The sequence below is a fragment of the Phaseolus vulgaris genome, chromosome 8 (assembly GCF_051622355.1).
Source record: "Phaseolus vulgaris cultivar YP4 chromosome 8, ASM5162235v1, whole genome shotgun sequence".
Lineage (NCBI taxonomy): Eukaryota > Viridiplantae > Streptophyta > Magnoliopsida > Fabales > Fabaceae > Phaseolus > Phaseolus vulgaris.
The window spans coordinates 30,145,270-30,161,201 of NC_143505.1; the positions used below are offsets into that span (position 1 = coordinate 30,145,270).

The 15,932-nt window shown below is 35.0% G+C and overlaps 1 pseudogene; it reads left to right on the forward strand.

Annotated features, from left to right (window-relative positions):
- Positions 1 to 14,247: 14,247 nt before the first annotated feature.
- Positions 14,248 to 14,354, forward strand: LOC137827376 (small nucleolar RNA R71; annotated as a pseudogene).
- Positions 14,355 to 15,932: the final 1,578 nt, after the last annotated feature.

Genomic DNA, 15,932 nt, shown 5'->3' on the forward strand with positions numbered 1-15,932 from the left:
TTAATGTTATATAAACAAAAAAGTTACTTCACTTACCATCCAAGCCTCATTTTCACGGCTTTCTCTAAAAAGACGCCATGTCTCTTCATCAATATGTTGGTACTTTAAACATGGATTTTCGTCTTTAAGGTCGCCAAAAATGTATCTCGAAGTCAGTCTTGACTTAAAGGTACGAAATTTAAGTGCGATATTGGATAATATCTTTGATCGAAGCGATTCCACATCAGGAATGTCAAAGTTTGCCTGGAAAATAACATCATCAAATTAAAATTAATTAATCAATATTAAAAAGCATTATATGATAACAATAATAATGTAAAGCTTACCAGAACATCCTCCCATAGCATGTTCCGATCAACCTCTGAAACCTCATCCCATGAATTAATCAAAATGGAGAGCCTCTCACGAGAAACAACTCCAAGATAGCTCATAAACTCATCTGCCTTAGGACCAAAAGCCACTCCAGTGTTGACGTCAATGTCAACATGTGTCTTCTCACCAGCAGCACGTCTCAATGCAAGACGCTTCAATCTAGTAGGTCCTTTATTGCCTCGTCCAGATCGAGGTCTGTTTGGAGTCTGGTCGTCATCCATGTCTCTGTTAAAAAAATTAGGTAACAAACATTAGTTAATGTGAATCGAATTAAAATCATATAAAAATAATACAAAAAATTCTAAATGTTTATTTACATGTTGCATATGGGTTGAATGTTTATATGTAAATTCCTTCACTGTGGTCTTTACGGGTTGCATGTACATCATCAAGTACATCGTCATCTTTATTAGTTATCATTGGTGTGAATGAACGAGTTTCGCCATATTCAATAGCATCTATGGCTTCCCCTTGTTTTTTCCCGTGTAAAACGACATACCAATGTTTTGAGGTAGGATCTTTCACATAGAAAACCTGAGATGCTTGTTGAACCATTATAAATGGCTCATCTCGATACCCTATCTTTCGAAAGTCCACTAGTGTAAATCCTGATTCATCAATTTTAACCCCACTTTTATTGTCAACCCATTTACACTTGAAAACTGGAACGAAAAACTTAGTGTAGTCAATCTCCCATATCTCTTCTATAAACCCATAGTATGCCATTGATCCAAGTACTGGATTTGTATCTTTCGAAGTCGAAAACTGCATTGACTCGGCTTCAAGAGTAACACCAGAATTTTGAACTGTACTCTTTTCATCCATGGACTTCGTGTAAAATATACAATTATTCACTTCGTACGCTGTACATGAGATGACATCAAACTTCAATCCAGCAGCCAACCAAGTCAAGGTCTCTGATGCCGTTGAATCCTTGAACACCTCATCTTTAAACCAAGGCATGAAAGTTCTATTATGTTCCATCAAGACCCATTTCTCTGCTTGTCTTGGGTTATTTGCCTTCACAATGGCTTTATGAGCTTCTATGTAAGGTACAACTTCATCTGTGTTATTCAATATGTACAAATGTGCTTGCAAGACTTCTGATCGAGATTTGCTTACAATATTCACACCACGTAAACATTTAGTTGTAGAACGCCTGTGGTGCCATGAATTAGCTGGAACACCTATTGGATTTGCTTTTGTCATGTACTCTGAACAAAATTCAATACTTTCTTCAGCTATGTACCTTTCAATCATTGAAGCCTCTGGACGATAATGATTTTTCACATAACCTTTCAAAATTTTCATATACCGCTCAACAGGATACATCCATCTTAAGTACACTGGTCCACACAATCTAACCTCTCTTACCAGATGCACCACTAGATGAACCATGATGTCAAAAAAAGTCGGAGGAAAAAACATTTCCAATTCACACAAGATAACAACAATTTCATTTTGAAGTTCATCTAGTTTTGAGGGATCAATGACTTTACAACAGATGGAAGAGAAGAATGAGCACAAACGGGTTATGGTGTGTCTAACATTTTTTGGTAAGATCCCACGGATAGCTACCGGCAACAACTGTTGCATCATGATTTGACAATCATGAGACTTCAACCCAATTAACTTCAAATCTTGCATTGACACTAGGCTCTTCACATTTGAGGAATGTCCTTGTGGCACTTTCACACCCTTTAGACATTGACAAAAACTAATTTTTTCATCTTTTGACATTGTGTAACAGGCTGGGGGCAAATATGTACGCTTACCCATTTCTATGGGTGCCAACTCGCCGCGTATGTTCATCTCAATCAAATCTAAACGAGCATTTAGACCATCCTTCGTCTTCCCGTTAATGTTAAGAAGTGTACCAATTAAGCTATCACACACATTCTTCTCAACATGCATTACATCTATACAATGTCTGACTTCTAACCTCGACCAGTACGGAAGATCAAAGAAGATTGATTTCTTCTTCCAAATATTTGTCACAGATGACTTTTTTTTGGACTTACCGAAGGTGTGGTCTATGTTATTTACCTTTTGGTAAACCTCAACACCGGTTAATGGAGTTGGTGGACCACTACCCTCTTGGTGTCCATTAAAGGCTTTTTTCAACCTCCGGTAAGGATGATGACTTCTAAGAAACCTCCGATGCCGAAGATATACTGTTTTCCTTCCATGTTTCAATTGTTGAGAAGTAGTGTCTTCTTCGCATATTGGACACGCTTTGTGACCCTTAACACTATAACCTGATAAGTTACCATATGCCGGAAAGTCATTGATGGTGCAAAATAACATGGCATGAAGCTTGAAAGTTTCATTAGCAAATCCGTCAAATACTTCGACACCCTGGTCCCACATTAACTTCAAATCTTCAATTAGGGGACTTAGATAAACATCAATATCATTCCCTGGTTGTTTCGGACCGGATATCATCATAGACAACATCATGTATTTTCGCTTCATACACAATCCAGGAGGTAAGTTGTAAATAACTAGTAATACAGGCCATGAACTGTGATTTGTACTCATATTACCAAACGGATTCATTCCGTCTGTAGCTAAACCAAGTCGGATATTTCTTGATTCTTTACCAAATTCTGGAAAGTCATCATCAAATTTCTTCCATTGAATAGAATCAGCTGGATGTCGGTACATGCCATCGCATTTCCTCTCATCTGCATGCCATCTAAGATTCTTAGCATCGTCTGGGTTTGCAAACAAACGCTTCATCCTTGGAATGATGGGAAGATACCACATAACCTTCATTGGGGGTCCATGCTTTTCCATGTCATCAATAGAATCATCATCTTTTTGTTTCAACTTATAACGTGATAACCCACACCTCGAACAACTTTTCAACAATTCAAAATCTTTCCGGTATAATATACAATCATTAGGACATGCATGTATCTTTTTGTACTCCATACCCATTGGACAAAGAATCTTTTTGGCCTCGTAATTACGATTAGGTAGACTATTTCCCTCTGGAAGCATATCCTTCAACAGCTGGAGCAATTCCGTGAAGCTTTTATCAGTCCATCCGTTTATTGCCTTCAAATTCATCAATCTTAACACCGCCGACAACCGTGTGAAGTTAGTTGATCCAGGATACAAAGGAGTTTCTGCATCTTTTGACATACTTTCATATCCATGCGCTTTTGCAAAACACTCAGCTCCCACATCACGAATCATGTCCTCCAATCGATCATCATCTCCATCATCGTGTACTGCTTCATCCATGGTAGAACCCACATATTCCTTAGTTACGGAAACACGTGGTAAATTTAATAATTCACCATGCCATGTCCAAGTTGTATAAGATCGAAGAAACCCATCACACAGCAGGTGTTCCCTCATGATATTCACATCCAGTATCCTTCCATTCAAACAGTTAACGCACGAACACTTGATCTTTGCTCCATCATGACCACTAATAATCGCGTTACGCTGCGCAAATTGTATAAATTCCTCTACTCCCCTTTCGTACTCATCACTTATACGAACAACATTAATCCAACTTCGATCCATTATATATTCTGGAATATAGTTAGGATTTTCTAATAATTAGTATTCTATTCAATCTCACACATTTGCCGAGGGTCGAACACCCCCGGACTCAATCCAAACACGATATTTCTATTCTAAAAGTAACAATAACTAACATAACATAAAACTTTTATTAAAATGTAATTAACAACTAACTAAATATATAATATAAATTTAAGAAAATAGAAATTATATAATACAAAAATTCAAAATACACACAAATATATAAATTATTAGTTATTAGTTGTAAATTCCAAGTTGTATAAGTTATTAATTAAATATATATTATAATACAGAAAAATAACAATTCAAAATATTAAATATAAATTTAAAATATTAAATATAAATTTAAAATATTAAATATAAATTTAAAATATTAAATATAAATTAAATACAACACCAACCTTTAGGTTGATGGTGATCGGAGTGGCAGAGGCACAAAACGAAGACGAGGACGAAGACGAAGACGAAGGTGCAGGCGGTGGCGGAAGTTTTCGACTATGACAGTGGCAGTGGCGGAGCAGAAAAAACCGGCGAACCCAATAGAACAGTAACCACCTATATGACAAAAACGAGTTAGGAAACGAAATGACAATGCCAAGGAAGTGAATAATGACAATGACAAAAACGAAAACGAAAACAAACGTTGAAAAGGAGAGAGCTGAAACTTACAATGCAAAGGGAGAGCTGAAACAGAAGACGAAACGTTGAAACGAAGAGCGGAGAAGACGAAAGTGAAAGTGAAAACTAGTGGCGCGCTTCAATTTTTAGGGTCTTTACTATGACCGCATTTGTAAATCATTCTGAATTGATTTACAAATGCGGTCTTACCATAGAACCGCATTTGTAAATAAATTTAATTACAAAAATGCCACCGCATTTTTTACAAATGCGTTTAAGCGCAAAGCCGCACTAAATAAAGGATCGTTGTTTTCATATTTTGTACTAGTGTAACCTCTAAGATGTTTGAAAATGAGAGAGTTATATATGTCACAATCTAAGGTATTAAAATTGCATTTTAACTGATAATTTCACATAATTAGGAAATTAATCGATAAGACATCGTTTTAACATATTAAAACAAGAGATTCAAAGAATTCATAGAACTTAAGTGATTTTAATCGATTAAAAACTTGTTTTATGATATAATTCATATTTAAAAGATATTATCAACATACTTGGGATATTATTATAAAATTTATTCATGAGTGAAAACTATTAATATTTATTTACTCAAAGATAGCATAATAATATTATCATCACAATCTAATTCGGTCTCTTAACTACTATATAATGACAATCCTACTCATGAGACATCTCTAGTATATTTTCTTATATACATAGTAGAAGCTAATCCTGACCTGGTACATAGGTCAAACTTTATCAACCAAACATTTTGATGTTTCTCAACATTTGGTAGGGTCTCTAAGTTTGCCATGCGATTTCTCTAACCGTGGAAATCCTCACAATGTGATACTTCACATATTGTCAAGACTCCTTGTTAGTATATATTCTTTGGGTATCATATTGTGATGAACCTAATTTTACCATCACTTAAGTACTTTTGCTAATCAAAATAAATTATTAATACATTAAAATTTTACCATTTGTTACGATCAACTTATCTTACTAAGCTAGATTTTAATAAATAGACAGATAGTTAGGATTTTCAGAAAAGCTGTGAGGTTTAATTTGAGGTTGATAACATTAGTTCAGATACACTTTTTACAACGACATATTTGGTTGGTTAAATTAGAACCGGGTAAACAAAAATGTCGTGACATTTTTGTAAATATTTGGCACATATTTTTTAATATTTTATTCATATTTTGGTACATATTACACCAGTTTTTACAACCGATGTTATATGTAATCGACATTTTACACCGATTATTACTCTTAAATGGGGTGCATGTAAATCAATTTACTAGATGACCAAATTTTAGTATTTTGTCGAGTATCAGCTACTAATCACTTTCGAAGTTGTAGTTTCACAACTATTATTTTAGGTTCATGCTTTGCAACCTTTTATTAGGCCAAGTGTAATCATATTTTCTAACTAACATTGATCGTAGAGTCCCTAGCAAAGGAGGAACCACTAGTGCAATGACTAGAAGAATAAAAGAAGAGTCAGACTCAGCTACCCCAAGCAAAGACATACTTTTATACATTTTTTAAGGGCCATGACCTAGTTATAAAAACTAGAATATGATTCTCATCTCTTCCAAAATAACTTTGATCAAGTAGTATAGATTTTTGGCTTGTATTTTTCCTTTAGTAGACTAAGGTTAGGGTTAGGGTTTCTGATGTGAGTTGATTTTAGGATTGCACATTTTTTTGTGGCACTTTGTTTATGAATTTTTGTTTTAATCAGAATATGGAGAGAAACCCAAAAGAAGAGTCCCACTGGACACAAACTTAACCAAGTGGTTACGTAAGTGTGAAGGTTCACTTCTAGAGGGTAAAGAGAAAAACACAATATATGGTGATTATGATGATGAAGGTGTGGAAATATAAGACATGAAAAGAAGCAAAAGGTGATGAAGAAAATTGAACATAAATGAATATAAGTATGGAAAGAAGGACATAAGGAAAAGGAAAGAAAACAAAAAAATGAAGAGATGAAAAAGCTTATGGAAATGGGATGTTGTCATGCCACTTGGAGAATGGGTTACTCCAAGATGAGTGGTGCAAAGCTGCCAATTGAAGTGTAGAACACTCAAGATAAGACCCAAGAATAATAAGAGACTCAGCTCACTAAACACTCTGACAGAGTTTCTTTACTTTCAAAATTCAATGTGTCAAATACATGAGGCAAGACATTCTATTTATAGGAAAGAGTGTCTTGGAAAGCAAGATATAAGGGTAGGGTTATCATTTAACTTCATATAGCTTGACGCTTGTTTCTCTAAGGTGGATGACCCCTTTAATGCAACAATTTCTTGGTTACAACTTTAGTTCTTCTAGAGTGTGGACTTTCAAGTTCAATAGTTTCATCAGCCCTAATTTCTTTGACAACCCATAAACTTGACCTTTTTGTCTTCAACCATATAGGTTCGAATTTTAGCTTAGCACTTCTAAACATAATTGGTTGACGAGGTTTAAATTCATCATGCACTATAATTGCATTATGTTGAACCTTATCTTCCTCCTTTATATCTGATGTAGATGACTTTTTATTAGTTAGTTGATTTTCCACAGATTCTAGCACAATTTCTTTCTTTTTTCAAATTTCTTGTGAAGTACAATGATGTTTAACTTTCTCTAAGATATCTGAAAGGTCTAACTGCTTTTTAGTTATAGGATTGGCTTTCTTTGTTGTATCTGTTTTTAAGCAATCGTTTCCTGTATTAGAATATTTCAAACCATCAAAAACATTAAAACTTACCTTATCATTTTGAGCTCCCACTTTAAGCTTTCCTTCAACATCAATAATAACTCTAGTAGTTTTCATGAAGGGTCTACCAAGTATCAAGGGAACCTCATTGTCTTCTTCAATCTCCATCACAACAAAATCCATAGGAAATATGAATTCTTTCACCTTAACAAGAACATCTTCAACAACACCATATGGATATTTCATTGATCAATCAGCTAACTATAGTGTCATCCTGGTGGGTTTAACCTCCAAAACACCTATCCTTTTCAGCATAGCCAGAGACAATAAATTGATACTAGCCCCCAAATCCAATAAAGCCTTGTCCATAGATAAAGCACCTATGGCTACAAGAATAATAAAACTTTCTAGATCCTTGGATTTTAAGGGCAAAGATTTCTGAATAATAGCACGACCTCCAGCTATATAGTCTCTTCATCTATGAAGCTCCTCTTCTTTCTCAGCAACTCCTTCTTGAATTTTTTATATGTCGACATCTCTTCCAATGCTTCAGTTAAAGGGATATTGATCTGTAATCTCTTAAGGATATCAAGAAATATGATAAATTGTCGTTCTTTATTCTTCCTTGATTAAGCATGTGGATAAGGTAAATCCAGAACTGGAAAACTCTTATCTAGTTTCTCAATTTTTCTCTCTTTTTTCTTTTTTATATGTACACTTTTTTCTTTTTCTTTATTTTTTTTCTTTTTCCTCCTTAATCTTATTCTTCTCTTCCTCAATCTTATTTTTCTCTTCCTTGGTCTCATTTTTCTTACTTCCTTAACAACTAAATTATCACCAATCCTCTCTACTATACCACTCTAGTAGTAATTACATTGCAATGTTCCTTGGGGTTGGCCTATGTGTTAACTGAAAATTGATCGCTCTGTCACTCTTCCAGCTATTTAACAATTTGTCCCACCTACGATTCTAAATTTATGATTGTCGTTTCATTAATCTTTTGATTGGCCAGAGAAGCTTGCATGAATATCTCTAAGGAGTCCTCAAATTTTCTTAGTCACTTCTGAATTGAATGATGGAATGAATGTTGTTGAATATAAGTTTTCCTATTGATGGATTTGTGTCTTCTTCTTTGCGGTTTTTGAGTGAATTTGCAGAAGCTCCATGGATTAATGGTGGAACAAGATCCTCCTAAGAGTGATGGTGATCTTGAAGGTGCATGAGAAGTAGGAAGTTGAGAGTGGTGAGGCAAACTCTCTTTGGAAGGTGAAAGTTTGGGAAGATTAAAAGCCTAATCCTAAGAAGTTTTAGGCAGAGAGTGAGAATGACACAAAATTGGCAGCGTTTCACTAATGAATTAGTCTTTTAAAATGAGAGCCAAGCACCTCAATTTATAGTGTTTAGAGGGCTGGAAATTCAAAAGAAAGTGGAGGGAAATTCAAATGAATTCCCTCCCAAAAGTGGAGCCTAAATGAGCACATGGGGAGGGATGTGTCTAGTTTGTATTCTCACCCCCTCCATGGGCTTCCTTGATCGGCCTAGGTAACTTTAGAGGTTTTTAGAAACTCTAAGTTTACCTAGGTTGGTGTTTTAGGTGCCAAAATTAATTCTAAGAAAAATTACAAATAAAGTTCCTATGCTAATTTTGACAAGAAATTAAAATCTAATCTACACTAGAGTTTATGGCATGTAGAATGCGTCCTCTTGACCCCTCTTTGATTATAACTCTAGTGGTTGCCTCAATTTGACATTTTGGTGGCCTTTCAATGGATTGGTGTCAGGGCCTCTTCCATCATCCCCTCCCTCTTGAAAAGGATTTGTCCTCAAATCTAAGGCTTCGTCCTCGTCATTATTAGGGGGATGTATGTGGCTGAATGGTGTCCATCATCTCCTCCTTCTTGAGAAAATCTATCCTCAAATCCACAGGATCAATCTCGGATAGCAGCCTCTTGCTTTGGCCTCCTGGATCAAACATCCATCTGTGGGAATCATTAAACAAAGCAAATGTGTTAGTTTGAGCATTTGTATAAAAATCAATTCTATTAAGTTGCCATTCTTTTTGTTTTTCTATTGTTTTTGGCAACTTATCAAAATATTTCTCTATTTGTTGTTGTATTTGTTCTTTAATCCTCTCATGCATTTTTTTAACAAATTCAGTTTTGGTAATGCCTTCCTTATGCACAAAAGTTTGTGGGTTAGGAAGGGTTAACAAATCTAAAGAAGTAAGAGGGATAAATCCATATACAACTTCAAATGGGAAAATATTGGTAGTCTTGTGAACTACTCTATTGTATGCAGACTTAATATGGAAAAGATACCCATCCCTAGAGTTATGGTTGTCTCTCATGATTACCCTAGGCATTGTAGAAAAAGCTATATTTTCAACTTAGTTCCAAATTTTTCCAAAAGAGTCCTAAAAAAATGGCCTATAACTTTTGGACCTCTATCCAAAACTATGCTTTTAGGTAATCCATGATATCTTACCGCTTCTCTAAGGAAGAGCCCATCCACAACCATAAAAATAGAGTCAAAACCTTTTGTTATCATAGGAAGCTCTAATATAAAATCTAGGCTTATGTCTTCCCATGGAACTTTTGCAAAAGGTAAAGGAGTATAGAGTTCATGAGACATTGCCTTAAAGTTAGTTTTAAAACAAGAAATGCATCTAGGGTAATGTCTTTGAACATCTTTCCTCATGGGTGGCCAAAAGAATTTTCCTTTAAAAAGCTCTAGAGTTTTATCAACTCCAAATTGACCCAAGAGTTCTCCTTCATGAAAAATTTCTTTTTTGTGTGTGAAGGTAGTCTCTTGGTACGACCATGGAGCATGAAATTTTGAATACTTTGCAATGGTCGTCTCAATAAGACATGACAAGTTTCTTTAGGCACTGCATCACATAAAACTTTATCTTTGTAGGTGCCTATAGATAACTCGACCTTCACTTGTTGGTTATTTTCTATTTTCATATTTTCTTCACTCCCACTAGTTTCTTTGTCTTGGCTACTATTGTTATCTTTGTCCCTTAAGATCATAGATCTTTCATTGGAACAATGTGATGCTAAATGATCATTACCAAAACATTTAAAACATGGAATTTCTCTAGTTTGAGTGTGTGAGATATGTGCATATTTGGGTAGGTTTTGGGAAGGTTCTAGAGATGCTTCTTTTATATGCTCTTCCCCTCTTTGGACCTCTTCCTTGTCATGAGATACAGAGTTTGAACTTTGTTTTTGACTTGATTGTTTTCTCAAACTTTGTTTTTCAACTTTAATGCTAAGTTGAATCAAGTCATTTAAATCTTTATAGGGTAAAAGTTCAACTTTATTTCTTATCTCAAGTTTGAGACCACTTAAAAACCTAGATATGGTGGTATGGTTGTCTTCATTAATTCCTGCCGTTATTATATATAGCATCATCTTTTGCCAATATTCTTCTACACTTAGATTTTTTTGATGAAGTCCTTGGAGTTTGTCCATTGACTTCCTATTGTGGTAGGAGGGAATATAGCGGCGTCTTAAAGCTCCCCTATATCATTCCAATACTCTATGGGAGGGTCCTTATGAAGGCGCCTTTTACTCTCAAGGGCATTCCACCAATACAGAGCTTTATCTTGAAAACTTAGGGTGGCTAAGGGTACCTTTCTTTCCTCACTTACTCTATGGCAAGCGAACAATTGTTCTACCTTCATTTCCCAATCTAGATAGGCACGTTTTCTTTTCCATGAAAATGAGGTAGATCTACCCTAGCCTCTCTTGGGCTCTCTTGTTCTTTTCTTTCTCGTCTAGTTCTCCTAGGGGGTGGTTGATAATATTCATTTATCCTAACACTTTCTTCCCCAAAAGATTCATGATTGTGAGAACTAGATGCATGTGAATATATTTTTTTAGATTTTTGGGAGCTTTCATCCTTTTCTTTAGCTATTTTCAACTCTTTGATTTCTGCCTTATGTTCCAATTGTCTATATGAGAGTGATTGAAAGTCCTTGGCTAATTCTTTTAAAAAAGTTTTAATGGACTTTATATCACTTTCACTAGATTTAGAAGAGTGAGTTGACATTACTAAAGCTTTGTGTTAAAAGTATTTTACCTCAAGACAGAAAAGGAAAGTAATGAAGGTAGCTTTCCAGGAAAGAGAGGTGGATCACTAGGATCTCTTAAGTACCAAGTCTTTCCTTGCCAAAACCTATCCCTCAAGACTTCACACAATTATTTTTCTAAGTAATTTACTTAGATCACAATTAGGAATGAAAAATCAATTTTTATGCAAAGGAAAACAATGCAAAGCAATTAAACAAACAAAGCAAATAAGCATTGTAAATCAAGTTTATCAATACAAAACAAGTAATTAAAGTAAAGCAATTAACTAAGCACAAATTAAAGATTTCTAACTACAAAGCTTTAAACTAGACGATTCCTAAGGTGATGCTTCTAGACACTTGGAGCCATTGAAGACACACTCACCGTCTACACGTGATTAATCCACTAATTAATCAAAGTTGAATGTAATTACAACTCAAAGAAATACAAAGAAATTGGAATACAAAAAATAAAATTCAGATTTCCTAATCTATGCACTCCTTGGCTTGTGATTGATCTTCCTTGTTGTGTTCTAGAAAGTATATGTGTTTGTATTTGTATTTGTATTTGCTGCAGCTCCTTGCCTTAACCTCGTATGGTTAACCAATTAAAATCTTCAAAACAGTACCTACTAAGTAGGGATAGACTCACCACAAGGTTAATTCCACTTAACAAGCACCAATTGAATTTTATCCAGCAACAATTTAGTGGTCAAGAAATGAAAGCAAGAAACAAATTAAATTTTAAAACAGGACCACAGCAAATGGATTTGAATTATATGACACAACTTAGAAAGAGTTTTGAATGAAATTGGACAAGAAAATAAAAATAGGCACTCAACAAAGGATAGCACACAAAAGGAACCTAAAGAAAGGCACTAGAATTGATTAGAAAAACCAAAACAGCATTACTGGAAAATTCAGGTTCACAAAGCGTGACTTAAAATATTTATGCTGAGCTGGCTATTTTGAATTTGCTTCTGAAATTTTAACCAGAAACGATTCAATGTCTTAGCAAACTTTTGGCGCTGGAATCACACAAAAACTATACACCAATTAATTGTGATAATGTTTTCAAAATCACTGTCCAACTACCGTATATTTTGGCGCCAGGATGCACTCTTTTTTTTATTTTATTTATCATATTTTCTCTATTTTGTCTTTTCATCTGATTCTTTTTTTATTGATTTTCTAACACATCAAACTGTATTAATCCAGATTTTCATAATTTTTCTCCAACGTATTTAAAATTCATAACAAAAAACAGCCAGCACAGAATTTGAAAAACAGAGTAATCCTAATTCAGGAATTTAAAAACAGAATAAGAAACTTCAAAAACACAATGGAGTAGATGTATATGAATTTGTACGGATCTAGCACACAAATATGAACTCAAACTAAAAGAAAAATGCACCAAAGGATCAACAAACACAGAAATATAAATCTGGACTCAAATCAAATCAAGAAACCAAAGTTATCAACAAATTCAGCACTACATGGAATTGATGACAAATTAGGAGAAACATGACTTGACAAAACACAATTGGATTAAAAAATCAAAATGACTCAAATGAACACAATATGAACCAATTAAAATTGCAATAAAGACTCAAATAAACCAAAAACAGAACAGCAACACAAACTATATGGAATCCTACACAAAATTGCACAAGGATTGCTCAAGAACAATTGAACAAGATGCACCGATTGGAATTTCCAAACAGCACACCAATTCAAAACAAAAACTAAAAAACAGCAAGACAATATGGACGTGATGAACAACAAGGAATCCAGAATCAAACACAGAAACTAAAATGAAAAGAAGAAGGCACACTTAGCTCTTGAAGAACCATAGCTCATGATACCAAATGATGGATATGTGTCTTCTTCTTTGCGGTTTTTGAGTGAATTTACGGAAGCTCCATGGATTGATGGTGGAACAAGATCCTCCTAAGAGTGATGGTGATCTTGAAGGTGCATGAGAAGTAGGAAGTTGAGAGTGGTGAGGCCAACTCTCTTTGGAAGGTGAATGTTTCGGAATATTAAAAGCCTATTCCTAAGAAGTTTTAGGCAAAGAATGAGAATGACACAAAATTGGCAGCATTTCACTAATGAATTAATCTTTTAAAATGAGAGCCAAGCACCTCAATTTATAGTGTTTAAAGGGCTGGAAATTCAAAAGAAAGGGGAGGGAAATTCAAATGAATTCCCTCCCAAAAGTGGAGCCTAAATGAGCACATGGGGAGGGATGTGTCTAGTTTGTATTCTCACCCCCTCCATGGGCTTCCTAGATTGCCATAGGTAATTTTAGAGGTTTGTAGAAACTCTAAGTTTACCTAGGTTGGTGTTTTAGGTGCCAAAATTAATTCTAAGAAAAATTACATATAAGGTTCCTATGCTAATTTTGACAAGGAAATAAAATCTAATCTACACTAGAGTTTATGGCATGTAGAATGCGTCCTCTTGACCCCTCGTTGACTATAACTCTAGTGGTTTCCTCAATTTGACATTTTGGTGGTCTTTCAATGGATTGGTGTTGGGGCCTCTTCCATCGCCTATTGGATGACCAACATCTTGTTTCCACCCAAAACTTTGGTTCTGTTTTCTTTTCCAACCTTAAGGCATATTATTCTAATAATTATTATTGTTGCGGCAACTTAGACATCTTCTTAGTCAATGCTTCAACCTGTTGTGTTAGAATTTTATTTTGAGCCAGAATTGCATCTCGAGTAATACGGTCCATCATCCCTTTCTTGGGCTCAATCTTTCTATCATTATGGGCTTGATAGTCTGTTGATGCCAATGCATCAATAATATTTGTTTCCTGTTCTACATCAACAACAACCATTGTACCACCAGTTGTAGTGTCTAAAAGCATTTTTGTATCCTGAGCCCATTATCTTCAAATTCATGATTTGGGCATTTTCTCAGCATCACTTTGAATCTCTCCCATGTTTCACAGAAGGCTTCATCTGATCATTGTTTGAACATAGAAATATCAGACTTTCCTTTGATGTAGCGGTATAATGGAAAAAATCTTTGTAAAAGTTTTTCCTCTATATCTTTCCAACTAGTAAGGCTGTGATTTGGATGTGATTTGAGTCATTCCTTATCTTTTTCTACCAATGAGAAATGAAAAAACATAGATAAACAACTTCAATATCACATGATTGAAAACTCATTATGCCCACCAATTCATAAAATGTAGATAAATGTATATATGGATCCTCATGGTTAATTGTTGTAAATTGATGGGTACTGATCAGACTGAGGAATGCAGGTTTCATCTCCAAGGCCTTAGTTGATGAGAATCAAATAAAGGAGGCTTTTATTCATGAAGGAAGAGGACATTCACCCTCACATTTGAAGTTCTTCCTTCTAGTCTTCTCAAAATTAAAAGAAGACATAAAATAAAGATGAGGCCCAAGCCCAAGAAGGCCAAAGCCCAAAAAGCCCAAGTCCATCCCATGAGGGGCAAGGCCAAGCATTAAATAAAAGAGCATCATTTGAATTACTCTTGTATAGTTGTAGGAGGTGTGGATATTAAATAAAGAAGTGTGAAAATGTAAAATAAAGTCACATTATCCATGTGACTTAGGAGAGTAGGTGTAGGTGTAGTTTTTAGGAGGTGTCATAGTAGAAAAAGGTCACACCTCCCATGTGACTTGTTTTTTGTGGGAATTTCAAATAAGTTTTATTTGAATTTTCCCACCTATTTTCCAGCACCTTCACACTATAAATAGAGGTGTGGGCCCTTGTAAAATGCAGATTTGAAAATTGGAATTAGAGAAACTCTACTCAAATTGAGAGAGAATTGTGTGAGAACTTGCTTTCTCCTCTACCTTGTCTTATCTTAAGTGCCTTGGCTCTCTCAAGTGGCGGCATTTGCTCACTTATCTTGGATCCTTCACACTCCAAGTGGCATGATCACTAGTCAAGCTCTTCATCTTCATAAGTTCTTCTCTCCTTCATCTTCCATTTCATTTTCCATGCTTTACGAAATGTTAAACATGTCTTAAGCTTCTTTCTATTCGGTGTTGTGCTTCCTTTCCACTTTATGTTCGGCTCTTTTCTGTTCTAGCTTGATTTTTTCGGTTCATTTCTGTTTTTGAAGCTTTCTATTTGGTTCATTTGCTTTAATACACTTTTTAATCGGTTCAATTGGCAATAGATGGATCTTCCATGTGAGTTTGGTGCAAGTTTTGGTGAGTTTTTGAAACATAGAACCTTGATCCAATTCTATTAAAAGTGCCTATGCTATCTCTAACTCAAGTTGATTCCATAGAATGTCAAAGAATCATCTATATCTTGCTATTGGAATCATATCATTAGTGGTAGCAAGTATTGCACTACTAGAAAACTGCCTTGGTCCCTTCTGCATAACATAATCTCCAAATGTTCTTTTAGGCTATGGTTGTTGCTTTTCAGCCATAGTGCTTTCTTAAAAAATTTCAATGGGAAGGGTGAGAAGTGGTTGAGGATTCTTCCCTAATTTCTCCTTGTGTTTTCTTTTCTATTCTTAACCCTCTTCCTTCGAGCTTCTTTTCAATCTCTTATTCAAATTGCAACTGGACTTTGGAAAACTGTCTT